A 16,137-nucleotide genomic window follows, 5' to 3' on the forward strand; every position below is an offset into this window, starting at 1 on the left:
GAAGAAGCACAGGCATTCTTTGACTTCTCCCCTTCAGTCGACCGATACGACGTGGGACCCCAAAGGCTTAGTCTCCAGATCCTACTTTTGAGATGACTCCATGCCTCCCTCCTTTTCCGAGAGCCAGAGCATCTCCTGCCCAGATCCAGCAGTTCTGTGGAGCCTTGTACATCATATTTGGGCAGCCCGGCCTTGCTGGCTCTTTTTCGGGCCCCATGGAGTCAGTCGGGGGACCCTGGCATTTCGATGACAGTGGCTCCGGCCCCGGCCCCGGCTATGGAGGGGCCCCGTAGATCCAGGGCTGTATTCAGATCAACGCCGGTCGATCTCTACCGATCTTCTCCGATGTCGAACCCGGCGACCAAGCTCCCGGCGTCGACCGTGCCCCACCCACCCCATCCAGTGGTCTGGACACTTCCCCTGACATGCTTTCTCCCTCTACCATGGCTACAGAGGAGGGAGCTTCCTATGCTGTGGTAGTGAGGAGGGCAGCCGAGGTCCTCGAACATGAGCTTCCTACAGTGGCAGTCAGGACTCATTTCCTGACAGAGGTGCTTCAGCCTGCGGCTTTATCTTCTTAACCCCTTTTGCTGTTCAATGAAGCCCTCAGGAAAGTCCTTCTGCGGACTTAATTCAAGCCCAGCACAGGGGCTCCTGTGGATAGGACGATTGCCCACTCTGGGTAACCCAGCATTCCTGACCCAACACCCCTAACCTGAGAGCTTGGTATTCCAAGCCTCTTTATCACAACGTGCATTCCCTTCTGCTTCCCCAGACAGTAAATCCAAGAATCTGGACCATCTTGGGAAGAAGATGTTCTCTCTTCCAGCTTGGCATTGCGGTCGGTGAATACCGCATGCCTCTTAGGCCGATACTCCCATACCGTCTGTATACGGTGATGCGGGTAGTGCCCGGAGGAGGCCCAGGCCATTCTCTCTCAAGCAGTTGCAGACAGGAGAGACACAGCCAAATTCACCATACGATTTGGACTGGATACCACTACCTCACTGGGCAGTACGTTTGACACGTCGCTAGCTGTTAGACGCTATGACTTGTTGAGGACTTCTTGCTTCTCAAGGGATGTCTAGTCTTCCTTGATGGACATGCCCTTTGATAACAACCTTCTTTTTGGAGACAAGGCAGACTCAACGCTTGAGCGCTTCAAGGATTCTCGAGCTACGGCCAGATTCTTGGACCTCATGTCCGCCTCAGTCTGCCTTTCGTGGCTACGGAAGGGGCGCTCAGCCACTTCCTGTCTAGCCCAGCCATAGTCACGCAAACTGTCCAGCCACAGCGTGGCCGCAGACGTGGGACCCAGCGCCCTCATACATCAGGGAGCCCGCAGGCGGACCAGTCTATCGTTTCCCCCGCCACAGCCTCCAAACCTTCCTAGTCCGATGTTTCATCAATGGCCAGTTGGAGGAAGGATCCACCATTACCTCCTCCACTGGCAATTCATCACCTCGGACAGGTACATTCTGCAAATAGTCCAAAGGGGCTACTCCCTCCCCTTCGAGACTACCTCTCCCCCATACCACCTTCTTACGATCGCATGACAGAGGATCTTTTGGCACTTCTCAGCCAGGAAGTATCAGGTCTCTTGGCCAAGGGAGCTATAGAGAGAGTCCTTGTGCAAGAAGTAGGTAGTAGTTATTATTCCTGCCACTTTCTGGTTAGCAAGAAGGACAAAGGCCTGCATTCTATCTTTGACCCCAGGCCATCAAATTCTTCCTCTGGAAGGAGAAGTTCAAAATTCTCACCCTAGCCCAAGTTCGGTATGCACTACGTTGGACTTGAGGGACTCTTATTTTCATATCCCCATCCTGCCAGCCCACAGATGCTTCCTTTGGTTCATGGTCGGCCACAAGCACTTTCTGTTCACTGTGCTCCCATTTGGCCTCACCAGTGCCCCTAGGGTGTTCACAAAGCTCGCAGCTCATCTGCGCAGATAAGGAGTTCCAGTCTTTCCCTATCTTGACGACTGGCTGTTAAAGGCTGGCTCACCCAGGCTGTCGTCTCCCACCTCCAGACTACGATAGACCACCTGAATTCGCTGGGGTAAACTATCAATGTGGCAAAGTCACACCTGACTCCCTCTCAGTTGCTCCCTTTCGTTGAGGTGGTTCTGGACACAGTGCAGTTTTGGGCCTATCTTCCTGCGCAGCGAATCCAGGATATTCGGGCTAAGATACCGATGTTTCAGCCTCTATCCCGGATTTCAGTGAGAATGACTCCTAGGCTGCTGGACCTCATGGCCTCCTGCATCCCGCTGGTGGGTCGTGCCAGATGGCATATGCGGGATCTGCAGTGGGACCTGAAGTTCCAGTGAGCACAGCATCAGGGGAATCTTTCCACCTATGTCCAGATCTCAGAGGGAACTGCGCACCAACTGCTGTGGTGGCTAATGAACCAAGATTGCGTCAGAGGGAGATCCCTCTCCCTTCCCCAAACAGATCTAACAGTGGTGGCGGATGCGTCACTTCTGGGATGGGGCGGCCATCTGGGAGAGGCAGAGATCAGAGGCATCTGGTCTCTGGTGGAGTCCAGCCTCCATATCAACCTTTTGGAGCTCCAGGTAATCAGACTGGCATTGAAAGCATTCCTTGCCTCTTTCGGGGAAAGTGGTGCAGGTGTTTACTTACAACACTACCACCATGTGATATTGCAACAAACAGGGCGGGTGAGGTCGTGGACTCTTTGTCAAGAAGCTTTCCGCCTCTGGATATGGCTAGAACATCAGGACATAACCCTGGCGGTTCAACACCTGGTGGGCTCCCTGAACGCCAGGGTGGATGAACCCAGCCATCGGTGCCATGTTGATCACAAACGACAAGTGGAGGAGGTGCAAGGTCTCTTTCAGCTGTGGGGAGAGCCTTGGTTAGATCTGTTTGCCTCTGAAAAGAACGCACAATATCAGCAGTTTTGCACGTTGGAATTTTCAAGGCGACGCTCGCTCGGCAAAGCTTTTTGTTGTGAGTGGAACTGGGCTTCCTGTACGCCTTTCCACCTGTACCACTTCTGCTCAGAGTGCTCAAGCATATGAAGGGCGACCGGGCTCAAGTCATTCTTGTAGCTCCAGACTAGGCATGAGGAGTCTGGTAACCGACCTTCTGAGCATGGCCATCAATCCTACTATCAGACTTGCCCTTTGGGAGGATCGTCTGTCACAGCAGCATGGGGCAGTTCTTCACCCAAACCTGTCCTTGCGTAGAGATTGAGCGGTGGCAGTTGACAGCTTCCAACCTTCTCCCCGAAGTCAGTGATGTTATCTTGGCAGCTAGGTATCCCTCCACTAAAACAGTATATGCCTGTAGATGGAATAGATTTGTGGCAGGGTGCACAGCAAAGGCTGTTGACCCCCCTCTGTGCTCCTCTATCTAAGGTCCTTTTGTACATTCTTTCCTTGGCGCAGCAGGGATCTTCTTTGGGTGTTTCTAAAGGATACCTTGCAGCCATCTCTGCTTTTCTTCGGCTGCCAGATCAGGCTTCTTTAGTCAAAAAAGTCACACAAAAAAAGATCTCCTATCGTTAACAGATTCTTTAAGGGCCTTACTCATCTGTTCCCTCCATCTCCTTTTGTAATGCCCCAATGTGACCTAAATCTGGTTCCCACCTTTCTTATGTGTGCTCGTTTGAGCCTCTTCATAACTGTCACTTCAAATTGTAGACTCAAAATGGCCTTACTTACTGCCATTACAGAGTGAGCGACCTGCAGGCTTTATCTTCTAAGCCCCCTTTTCTCTCTGTCGATCCAGATAAAATGGTGCCTCAGACCAAGCCTTCATTCCTTTCCCATGTCGTCCTGTCTTTTCATGTGGGACAATCTATCACTCTGCCTACCTTTATCCAGCCCGCAGCCCTCCAAGGAGGAGGAGGGACTCAACCGTCTGGACCCAAAACGTGCATTGTCTTTTCATCTTGATTGCACAAATTACTTCCGGGTTGATAATCAACTCTTCATTGGCTATGTGGGTGCCAAGAAAGGTTGGGCTGTTCAGAAACAGACCATTTCTCGATTGGTTACACTTTGTATCAAAATATTCTATGCTTTGGTTAAGAAGGACCCACCTGTGGAGTTGTGTGCTCATTCCACCAGAGAAACAGTGGCAGCCACGGCATTAGCATCTGGAGTTCCAGTCCTTGACATCTGTCAAGCAGCAACATGGGCATCCCTGCACACATTTACCAGACACTACTACCTGGATAGCCAAGTCTGGAGGGATGGGTACTTTGCTTTTTCGGTCCTCCAGGACTTTCTGGTTTGATCTTGGTTCGCAGAACCTCCTCAGGGATGGTATTGCTTGGTTATCTATCCAAAGATAAGGAATCTACAACTAACAGTCTCTTTCAGATGAACATGTTACACACCATCGGTAATGATGTATCTGGTAGAGACATATGTTAGTTGTAGATTCCTTACCGCCCCACCCATCCTCCCTGCTCTGCGAACTGATTTCTAGGGATAGGGACTTCCCTAAAGCGCCCTAGTTTTGAGGCATCAGTGGTTAGTGTCTTTCATGCTTCTGCGCTTCTGGCATGGAAAGTCGTGGTAAGAACTGATGGCAGTGCGCATGGACAGCGTCTATGTAGGTCCTGCAGCATCATCCCGGTGCCCACGACGGTCGATGATGCCACCTAACAATATGCAGGGGTACTGCTGACTAAAAAATATCCGGATCCAGACTGTCACCTGGGGGAAATTCTAAGGTAAGGCAACTACAACAAATGTATCACATTACAACTCAAACATTTACAACGCATGCCTTTACAATGCAGTTTTTACATCGCAACATCCATTACAACACATGATTTTACATCGCATGCCATCACAACGCATTTTTAGAAACTACACTTACAACGCATTCCATTACATCGCATTATGCCATTACAACGCATACCATTACAACACATACCATTACTTTGTATTTAAGGTAGGTGTTGGATAGTGTTGGGGTAAAAATTACTATTCCCATTCCAGTGAGTGCAACAGTAGGGTAAGTGTTGGATAGTGTAGGGGTAACATTTACTATTCCCTCTCCAGTGAGTGCAACAGTAGGGTAAGTGTTGGATAGTGTAGGGGTAAAAATTACTATTCTCACTCTAGCGAGTACAACAGTAGAGTAAGTGTTGAATAGTGTAAGGGTAAAAAACTATGCGTTGTAATGGTATGCGTTGTAGTGCCACGCGTTGTAATGACATGCTTTGTAATGGCATGCGATGTAAAGGATGTTGCGTTGTAATGACTGTGTTGTAAAGCTAGTACGATGTAATGACTGCGTTGTAAAGGTTGTTTCCCATCTAGAACTAACATATGTCTCCACTAGCTACATTGTTATCATGTCAATGATGAAGATGGAAAGCTTCAAAGGTTGCTAGTCTACAGTAATGACTGAGGGGCTCAGTTAGGGTTTGGTGCAAGTAGGTCAACTGCTGTAAGCTGGTATACACATCCCTCCACCAAACCAGCTGCCCCACTGCCTCATTTAGAGCTGGACATTTAGTGGACACTGCACCCACCACAGGGTTGCCAGCATTGTAGCATTGTGAAGCCTCCCCCATGTAGGGCTGGCCTTTACAAGTTTAGCCTCCTCATGTGGAACAGAAAGAGTTAGTGGTGCCCACAAATTGATCAAATTCACTGTACATTAGGGACATTGTTTTTTGTATTTCAGAACCACACCCTCACTTTGGGATTTAAATACAAATAAATGCCAACAGACATTTTCAACAAAGTAGTGCCTGCTTTATGGTCAAGAACACTTGTGCTTAAAATGTCTATCCACACGATAGGGAACTTAATCTATAGCCAGTTGTAGCATGGCCTTCACAATCTCAGTGGGCTACTGAACCACCTGCAGCAGTCTCTGTGACACAGTTTAGCTTTCTTGTACCATGTGTTCCTTCGATGTCCTTAGACTGTTCCAGGACATTTAAAAAAAACTATATTTGTGTGAGGGCTCAGTGAACCAGAAGCCTTGGACTTCACCAGTGAGATTATGAATTCTATAACAATCCCTTGTCTCTACTGTCATTTTGTTTTACAATATAGAATTCTCCTATCTGCTCTAATTTGTTTTTGTAGTGGGCTTAAGATATCCAAAGTGGCACAGGGGTCCACTCTATGTGTTCTATTCCTATCCTTCTTCACGGTCTTGATTAAACAAATGTATGTGTCCAGGGGATAGAAGCACTTCTAAACAGATTTACCTTCTTGGACTTTCAGGAAAGGCAAGTAATGGCTGGTTAAGTGTGGTTGGGGTGATTTTATGTTCTATGTTCTCATATTTATGTGAGTGTGGTCGCCACTAAGCGGTAAGAACCACACGTTACTTTATCTGTCTATGCATGTGCAACAGGAAGGCCTTCCCACTGGCATAGTTCATGAGATGTTGGTGTGGTATAATCAATGTATCAATTTAATGTTCTTTGAGGTCCTTTTGCTGGTTCAACTATCTGTGCCATTATATGCCTTTTTTTGTCCATTCATGAACATATTTATCAGTGGTCCAGCTTGCCAATGACTCCTTATGTCAATTTTAGAAATCCAAGGATAGGAGAAAGAAACACAAAAAGACTAATGTTTGAAAGCATCACCTGGCTGTACCTCCTCCATATATTCGACAAAGGTCCTCTCAGATTATGTTTATGGCTGCTTATGGGGAAACTCTTCGGGCCTGATTTAGGATTTGGCAGATAGAGTACCATCATTCAGGGTGGCAGGGAGGACATTACCTCCAGCACCCTTTTAGACTACCTTCTGCCAAATTTAAAGATGAAAGCAGGCTCAGGGGTCATTTCTCTGCCTTAAAAGTTATTGTAATAATGGTGCAAAAGGTTTGATGCAGTCTATTTTTATGGCTTTCCAACAAACATAACATTTATTTAAAAAAATAAAAAACTCCCAAAGTTTCCTTCCAGGGTGCAGGGGTCACTTATTCAGTGCTTCATAGGCAGGTTTTGTTCTGCAGTGACGGATAGATAACCCTAACAAGGTGGATGGGGTAATGCCCTTAATCCGATGGCCCCTCCTCCTTTGAGCCATTGGAGGAAGCTTTCTGTGGGCTAGCCCAATGTCTCTGAGTCAGGCAGGTGGACTGATTGTTTGGCAGACAGGCTAGCCTGTCGGCTAAATTCTAATTCAGCCGAGAATGACAAACAAAACTCTCTTTGAGATTTCACTTCAGAACTTCCTCTTGAGCTTTGCTGCATTTCAGAATAGAAGAACTTTCCGCAATTCCATGGAAATGCTCCACAAGATAAGTACTAAGGGTGGAAAGTGATTTCAAAAACTTGACTGTGGCAAGAGGCCTTTTCCAGTTCTTCCCAGTACAGAGAGTGCTACTCCCATTTTACACTTCTTGATAAAGCAAGGTATGAAGCCCTGTGAAACATTTAAATTAATACTCCACTTTATTCGTATGTGTGTTCGTTATGTGTTGACTGTAGACCATATGGAATTTAAATGCTTTCCCATGTGTTATGTGATTGTCTAGCTTAGCTTCTTTGAATAAAGTTTATGTTTTCAACAGAGTGCGTCCTCTAATTTTCACTGAGTAATATTCATACCCTACTGAATCCTAGCAGGTCAGTGATGTGTGCAGGACTGGGGTCCTGGGTGGGCGAATACATACGTTAGTCAATGTGCCTGATCTGCTATAATCTATATGCAGAAAATGTTATGGAACCATAAGGCATGTGCAGGGACGTTTTAAGGAATGGGCACAGCGGGCAATTGCCCAGGGTCCCCATCTTCCAAGGACCATCTTGCAAAAGTAATTTCTTTCTCTATATCACCTATATTTGTCTATCTCAACTTCTTTCCCTATCTCTGCCTACTTGTACCTAACCCTGGGCGTAGTTCGCGTAGTAGCGCTACGCGCAGCTACGCGAAGTGCACTTCGCACTACGCGAGATACGCGTAGTGCTACGTGAACTGCGTGGTATGCTGTTCGCGATGATTGCACAGTGCGGAATGCTGTCTGCACTGTGCAATCATTGCAAACGGCATCTTGCACAGTGCAAGCGGTCGTTTTCTGCCGCTTGAGTAGATTTTTACTTGAGTGGCAGCAATCTCAACGCGGACTGGCAGTTTCTCATCGCGAGCGGTCGTGAGCATACGCGACCACTCGCAATGAGAAACCTGACCTCCCCGCGTTGAGAATCTCGCCAGGAGGTTTATTTTCCACGCTCGCGATTGGCAACTTGATGTTGCTGATCGCGAACGAGGAAAAAGTCTTGCCGCGATGTCATTTGCTTGACGTTGAGGACCGCGAGCGAGCTAAAAATGCCAACTACGCTACACGATTTTGCACTGTGCTACGTGCAATTCGCATAGCACGAAGTAGCACAGACTTTGCAAACTTCACGAGCGTAGCGTAGTTGTCCGCCTAGGGTTACTTGTACCTCATATTCTGTCTCTCTCTACTCAGTATCGTCTTACGGATTTTGAGACCACTTCTAAGACCCATTACAACTATTTTTGTATGACCCCCGCCTCCCATCCCTCCTCTGCAAATGTAATGCATGATTCAATATTGCTTAGCATCGCGCGTGCATTAAATGGCATACATTGGTAATACATTTCAAAGTAGGTGCGAACTAAGAAGAGGCCCCAAAAATCCTTTAGATGACATTAAGCATATGCATGCGCACAGACTGAAAAGGGTTAAATGAGGAGGCAAAATATTTACGAGGATGGAGAAAGAAAGGGATGTTCTATGTAATTTGGCGTTACGGTTCAGTAGTATATCCTTTTCCAGTCTATGAAATTCCATACATGTTCAAGCCTAGATTCGTATGCTATCATGCAGAGTTAACATAGGGAGACAGGTGCTGAACAAGTCTCTGCCAGTCCATACCAGATTCTATCTTGGTAGCTGAAGCAAAGCACTGAATGTCTCGTCTCTGGATTTCTGCAGTAGAAACCATTTCTTTTTTAAACGTGAAGAAACCCTATTTGAAAATGGGTAACTACCTTTCAGGTAACAAAATCTGCTGTAAGCAAAATGCCATCTGGATGTGTCTGTTTAAAGAGAGCTGTCCCTTTGCTAAATAAACCGATTCCATTTCCAACAAACATTTTCTAAGCTGTTTGACGTTATTTTGTTTTTGTTATCTTTAATCTAGTACGATAGTTCTCCTTCGAACACTAAAGTTTCTCAAAATTTTGAAAAGTACGAAGATTTTGAAATCTAATGGTTATAGTGCAGATCAGAAAACACATTGTGAATTTCGGTGAATCACAATTTTGGCAAGAAGATGACGTTTTATAATTAGTACCAAAAGCCATAATCCTATTTCATTTGCAAGAAATTTGTTACTTTACGAGAAATATATGTACTGACTGAAATTTTTTAAAATTCAAGGCTTTTCAAAAGATTTTAATAAGATGCTCATGTATTAATAATAGTTAAGGAATTATTTGGCCACAATCAAAATGTGTTTAAGGGTAAAATATGCAAGAGCAATATGAAATTACTTAGAATAGCACCTCATAGAAAACATGTTTTCCTTTTATAATTATTGTGCTTTTGAATAGAATATATATTCTTTATTTGCGAGATATTTCAATTCAGTCCCTCAGGAAATGATTTTAATCGAACAATCTTCACAATAAAGATCTTGAAGGTCTGGAACAATTTGTAACTGAGTGGGAGAGAAGAAAACAGAATAAAATTATTTGCTGGCTTGTCATAGAACTTCCCACAATCTAAAATAAAGCCGGAGTTTGATGTACATTAATTCAGCCTTTGCTTTAGTTCTGAAGGGATCATTCATTGGTATGACCACAAAAACAATGTTGTTGGGGCCCACATGCACCACTGATTACTGCAACTTTGTGTACTACTGTGATTTTTTATGTATGAGAAAACTGTTGAATACTATGCTGGTATTTAAAAAAAGAATGTGGCCCCTAAATGCACATTTAAAAAGAAACTGGACTACTAAAGATAGAATCATGAATCTTTTAGCTGCAGCAGCACAAATAGAAAGTGGAAATGCCTCAGTGGGTTGTTTTTGTGCAGGAAGGTGTGGGGGGGGGGGTTGACACTATGTACTGCTGAACTATCACAAGGCTTAGATGCAACAGTCCCTTAGCAGAACGATTTGCATAAAAATCTTAATCGTATCTTTATAGTTGTGGAGGAGAGTAAACTTATAGGTGGGTAGAATTGACCAACCCATAACGATTATTGTGTCTAGAGCCTTCTTCCAGAATGTCTGAATAACTGTACACTCCCAGATGGTTTAAAGAAACAGCGCTGTTTGTTCTCCCATCCTTGACCTCAGTGCACTCTCCTTCTCTTTAGACCTGATCTCTTCTCCTGAGTGTCCCATCCACCTTATCTCATTACAGGTCTCTCTCTCATCACACTAGTCTCCATTGTCCTCCATTCAGGCCCTGCTAACTCTTTTGTCTTCCCTCTCTGCCTTATTCCTAGTAGTGGTCTCACCTATTTTTATCGTTGCCCCTATTTCTTTGCCCTTGTCTCCAGTGCAGTGCCTTATCAGTTCATTGTTATATGTCATAAGTGGTCTCGCTCACATAGTTGTTGAACTTTCTAATGCATTTTCTCAGCTGTGTGACGGAGAGGAAAACTGCAAATAATGTGGGAGGGGGGAGTATAGGGCACTAGAACCAAAAGAACATTGGGGCATCTTTGTTAGCAAGCACAAAGAGCTATACAACATTACAGAAATGTTCGTCAGAGATTACACCATTGATTGGTTGTGAAGAGAATGGATGACTTTAGAAATTGGAATTAGTTTAGTATTTTGGCGCTGGAGGACAGTAATAAGCCCAGTGATGTAGCCCCTGACAGTGTAGTAGGAAAGATGAAATTCATGAACAGTGTAAAGCTTTACAACAAATGTCAGGTGCTGGGTTCAAGGTCTGTGTGTGTGTGTGTGTTAGGTCCCTGCAGCTCACAAAGGAGGCCAGCCAACTAACCCTTGAAGTCATTCTGGTAGTCCTGGGTTCAAGCAGCAAGGTAGGTTTCAAGGAGCAGGGCAATTCTTTTGGAGTAGCAGTGCAGTCCTCTGAGGTACAAAGCAGGCCTCAAGCAGCAGGGCAGGGCACTTAGTTATAGCGCAGTCCTTCTGTTGTCCCCTGCAGTTCCAGGGATAGGTCTGAGGCTGCAATATTTATTTAGACTAGGTGCCAACTTTTGAAGTGGGGCAAACCTCTAGGATACCCCCACATCTGGTTCTGGAAAATTCCTTCCTTCTCCTGCCAGGGCCCCAAGATGTCTAGGGTCCCAAAAGACCAGTGTTAGGTTTCTTTGTGTGTGCCACCCACCCATCGTGTCAGGATAGCCCGTTCTACCCACACCATAGCCCTATTGTCTCACTGTCTGAAAGGAATGCACAAATCCCACAAGCAGGGTCTTGTGACCCAGGATACTGGCAGCAGACACCAAATTGTTTGGATAAGGCAAGGCCTAATTTCTAAAAGTGCAATTTTAAGAATTGTGACTTAAAATCCCACTTTACCATCAAAGAGGATTGAAATTACACAATTCATTATAGACAAAACAAGAATTTTCTACCTGTTCCCAATCAAAGATTGACCCTTATTAAATGTAGTAGAGTAACCCAATGTTATCTTATGGAAGAGGTAGGCCTTTCAATGGGAAAAATAAATGTAGGTGTTTTTCACTGCCGGGACATGTAAAACTTAATACCACTTGTCCTACTTTTTAAATACAATACACCCTGCCCTGGGCAGTTTAAGGCCTAACATATGGAGAACGTTTATGTATTAAAAAGGGAGGCACCAGCTAGCAAAGTGTGTTTACCAGGTTGAAAAGGTAGTTTAAAACTGCACTTCATGCTTCAATGACAATCCTGTGACATGATTTAAAACACTACATTAGTGGGTAGCAGAATGAGAGCTACAGTGTGTCTAGTAGCATTTCATTACAGGCCCTGGGTATCTGTAGTACCACTTTACTAGGAATGTAGAAGTAAATTAAATATGGCCATTGACTGTGGGCTAATTTGACCATATTAAAGGAGAGAGCACAAGTGCTGTAGCAGTGGTTAGCAGTGGTAAAGGGCACAGATCCCTAATGCCAACAATAACGAATGTCAGAGGAGGGGAAAGGCCAAATGTTTGAGGCAAGACTACACCAAGGATGTCAGGTCTAACAACCCTTCAAAAGTTTTTGACCACATAAGGTATTTATGTCAAAGTTGCCTCTTTTTCTATAATCTTAAGGATTCTAAAGCTACTCTGGATTTGCGTATTCTCCTGGAAGGCAGTGATAAAATAGCCAAAATATAGCTTTTTTAAAAGTGCTGTGCAAGAAAGTGTTATAAAAAACATTATTTTGCCACTTTGTTTTGCATTTTTCTAGGTGGTAGACACATTTCCAAAATGTTGTGGTTTAAACCTACTTTCAGTTTGTGGTGGAAAAGGTGTGAAACCCATTGGCAATCCTAGAAAGCTACACATTTCTGAAAAGTAGCCGTAATTACAAATTCAGTAAAGGGCCACTTGTGTAGATCCCTTAAGGTTTTCAAAGAAACTAATTGTTTGAAAAAAATATATAACCAAAATAAGGAGGGTAAAGTACCCATTAGTGACAACGTTCTCATCTGTAATTTTTTGTCACAAGGTCTGATTTACATAAGCAATATACTGTGACGTCCTAGACCTTTCTGGCATTAGGAATATATACAGATTGTAAGTACTTCAAAACCATGCAATATCCATAGGCAACAACTGAGCTGCAGCTTACAATGATTTTTCATCGTGTACTGACCATGCAGCAAATCATATAGTAAAACCTAGTAAATTAAAAAAGGGTGTGCAGTAAACATTTTCATTTCTGAAATGTGCACAAGATACTGAGTTTAGGAACAGTGATTATTTTTACACTTTTGGTTGCAATATGACCTAGTTCATTAATATTCAGGAAGTAGGCCGCAAATTGTGACTCACTCTGCAAGGATAGGCAGAATACCAAGTCTCTGATTGTGTGTATTAAAGGAAATGGAACTGTGTTTAATTTTTTTCTCTATTTTTAAAAAGTTTCACAGCGGGTTAGTAGAAGCGTCACGTACCACCACCCATTTATCCTAAAACCATTTTTTAGTAGCCACAAAGGCAAAAGGGTCCAAAGGGGAACTTCCCTTTTACAAATGGTGGTTATCAACTTGGGGTTAATAATTTGTTATTGGTTTATACCCACAACTACAAATGCAAGCCATTGATACATTGCATACTGATTTGTTAGTTGGAATGGGTACCCATAACATGCTCCTTCCAAACATTGAAAAACACAATCCCATTATAGGAGTGGATAAAACTTTACTGACTCCTAAAATGAGATCTGCACATTGGAAATTCCATTTTTATAACGACAAACTCTGATTCAGAGGGTTTGTGACCAAAACAAAATGTGATACAATATCTTGCCCTGTATGATGGAAACATTACTTGTAACATTACTTGTAAAAAACAGTATTTTAAGATGGCCATCTTGTTGGAATGCTGTGTCACACAAGTGTGCACATGCATAAAGCTCACCTTGAAATGCTTTAAAATAATGTTTAAGGAAAATACTCCAAGATGGGTGCTGTGTATGTACGTATGCATGGGTACAAAAAATTAAAGACGCTCGTCCACCTCTGTATTACTAGCAAGTGACAAGCAGACAGAGCATGGTAGGGCAGGCAGGTGCTTGGTACATAATGAAGAGCTAATAGTAAACAAAAAGGGCAGGGAAGGAGAGGGATGGAGAGGAGGGGTGGAGGTAGAGAAATGAGAGAAGGAGAGGCAAAATAGTCTCAAATGCACATCAGTGAAAGGTCCTGACGTCAGCAGTGGATGTACCTAAATCATTAAATCACAAAGGAAGAAACCAAAATGCACTTTGGGGAGGAGAAATGCAAGCATGTAAAGAAAGTCAACTTATCGGGAACTGTGAACTAAGATAGAAAAGAAAGCCATTGAATCATGAGCAAGGGAGTGGACCTAAAACCCACTCTAAATTTAAATTGGTTACAGTATGTGTGTTGTGAACAGACGTCATATTGGCTACAATGGGCCTGTTTCCAACAAAGAGATAAAGAACCCACCAAAAACTGACTGAATAATATTCACAAGTATTTTTAAAAATGCAATAAATGAATACACTATACAAAATTCTAATTGTATTCGAAACAATAATAATAAAAGAATGCTAAGTTCTTCTAATTCATTAACATAAACATTATTTACAATGCACAAAAATATGGGAACATTCAAGCAATTTCAATACATTTTATTTCAAAATTAGAAAAGAGAAGACACCCATTGTGAATAAATCAGGAAATGAGAACAAAGCATCACGCTAAACTCTGTTTCAGCTGGTTGCTCTTATTACGTGGTTGAAGTTCATTGCACAACATTTCAGTCTGTGTGAGAAATGTAAAATCATGTTAAAAATGTTTTATTACTAAACTGTATTATCTTTTCCACTTTAAAAAGGACCTGGCTTGGCAGTTCAGGCTGGAATGCTCCTATTGGAGCAGGACCAAGACTGATTTGCATATGGCTGGATCAAGTCTGAGGTGGCAGAGTGGATAAAAAAATGATGGTTGGAATGCTATCTAGAGCAATTGGAAGTGGCGAGACTATTTGCAAGCATTCCTCCAATCACCTTTTGTGTGTTTGACCTAAGTGGTCAAGGGTATGCTTGGACGCAAGTCCTCTGCTCACTGTGGCAATGGATTCAAGCTGTTCTCAAATGAAGAGACTCAAATAGGCCAAAACTAGTCTTGGGTTGCTTTGGTTACGGTTCAAAGAGGATCTAGTTTGGCAGATCTGATAGAGACTTCTAGCCCCAGATGTCTTACCTTAGAATATTCCCAAGGCATCAAACTGGATCTGGATACTCTTCAGAAGTACATCTACGTGCCGGTAGGTGGCATCAATCTTAGAATCCTTGTGGTTATCCAGATCCCCTGGAAAAACCCTTGGCCATGGATAACTGGAATTAGGAATTGGCGAATGCAAGTGGTCTAGACACTTCTCTGGACACCAGCCTAGTTTGTCCTCCTAGTGTGGCTACGAAATAAGGAGCGTCATTTGCTATGGTGGTGAAAAGGTTGACTGAGGTCCTGGACCTTAAGCTACCCTCAGTGGCAGTCGAGACTAACCTATTGACGGAGGTGCTTCAACCCAAAGTAGTCCCCACGGTGATGCTTTGTAAGTGGCACTTCGTCACTACACCTGCCTGAGATCAAATGGCTTTTCGGAGGATATCCAGGCATTCCTAATGGACATAATCTTTGATGACACTTGCCTGTTTGGTGATAAGGTAGATTTGGTGCTTTAAGAACTGCATGGACACCACCCGGACGTTGGGATTCTTCAAGCCAGCCTGACTCTGCCCTTAACCCCCTTCCGTGGGAGCTACCAGCTGTGTTCATTCCTGCCCAGCCACCACAGCAAACATGCTCCCAAGTCCTTTCATGGCCATGGATGCGGCTTCCACAAGCCTTGTGGGACCCAAGGCCAGTGATCTGCCCAGTCTCCCACTCTCCTGGCAGCCGCAGTCTCCATACCCCTTTAATATGCTTTCTTACCATCACAGGAAACTGGTCGGCAGCAGGATAAGGCATCACCTGCCCCTGGTAGTCCATGACATTGGACAAATGAGTGCTCCAAATTGTTCAGTGGTATTACGCCCTTCCATTCATGAAAACTGCACCAACCATGCTACCATCCTGAGATCAGCTGATGGAGGACCCACTCTCCCTGTTGCATCATGAAGTACAGACTTTTCTGGTCAAAGGAGCTATTCAGAAGATGACAACATCAGTCGTAGGTCGTTGCTGCTATTCCCACTGCTTTCTGGTGCTGAAGAAGGAGAGAGAGAGCTCTATCATATACTAGTCCTGCACCGTCTGAACTACTTCCTGAAGAAGGAGAAACTTGAAATGCTTACTTTGGCTCAGATACTCTCTGCCCTGGACCCTAGAGTCTGGATGCTAGCGCTGGACTTGCCGGGCACATATCTCCATATACCCATCTTGCTGTCCCACAGGTGTTACCTGCGGTTTACGGTGGACCCGAGCATTTTCGGTTTGCGGTGCTTTGGCCTCAGTAGCGCCCCTCAGGTGTTCACTGCAGTGATGGCAGTGGCT

At 44.3% G+C, this 16,137-nt stretch overlaps 1 protein-coding gene across 2 annotated transcripts in view; it reads left to right on the plus strand.

The window, feature by feature from the left end:
* The window catches only part of HPSE2 (heparanase 2 (inactive)), a 1,995,135-nt gene that overhangs the window by 1,263,717 nt on the left and 715,281 nt on the right, over positions 1 to 16,137 (plus strand). The gene's annotated exons all lie outside the window — the stretch shown is intronic.

The sequence above is a fragment of the Triturus cristatus genome, chromosome 1_2 (genome assembly GCF_964204655.1).
Source record: "Triturus cristatus chromosome 1_2, aTriCri1.1, whole genome shotgun sequence".
NCBI classification, from domain to species: domain Eukaryota; kingdom Metazoa; phylum Chordata; class Amphibia; order Caudata; family Salamandridae; genus Triturus; species Triturus cristatus.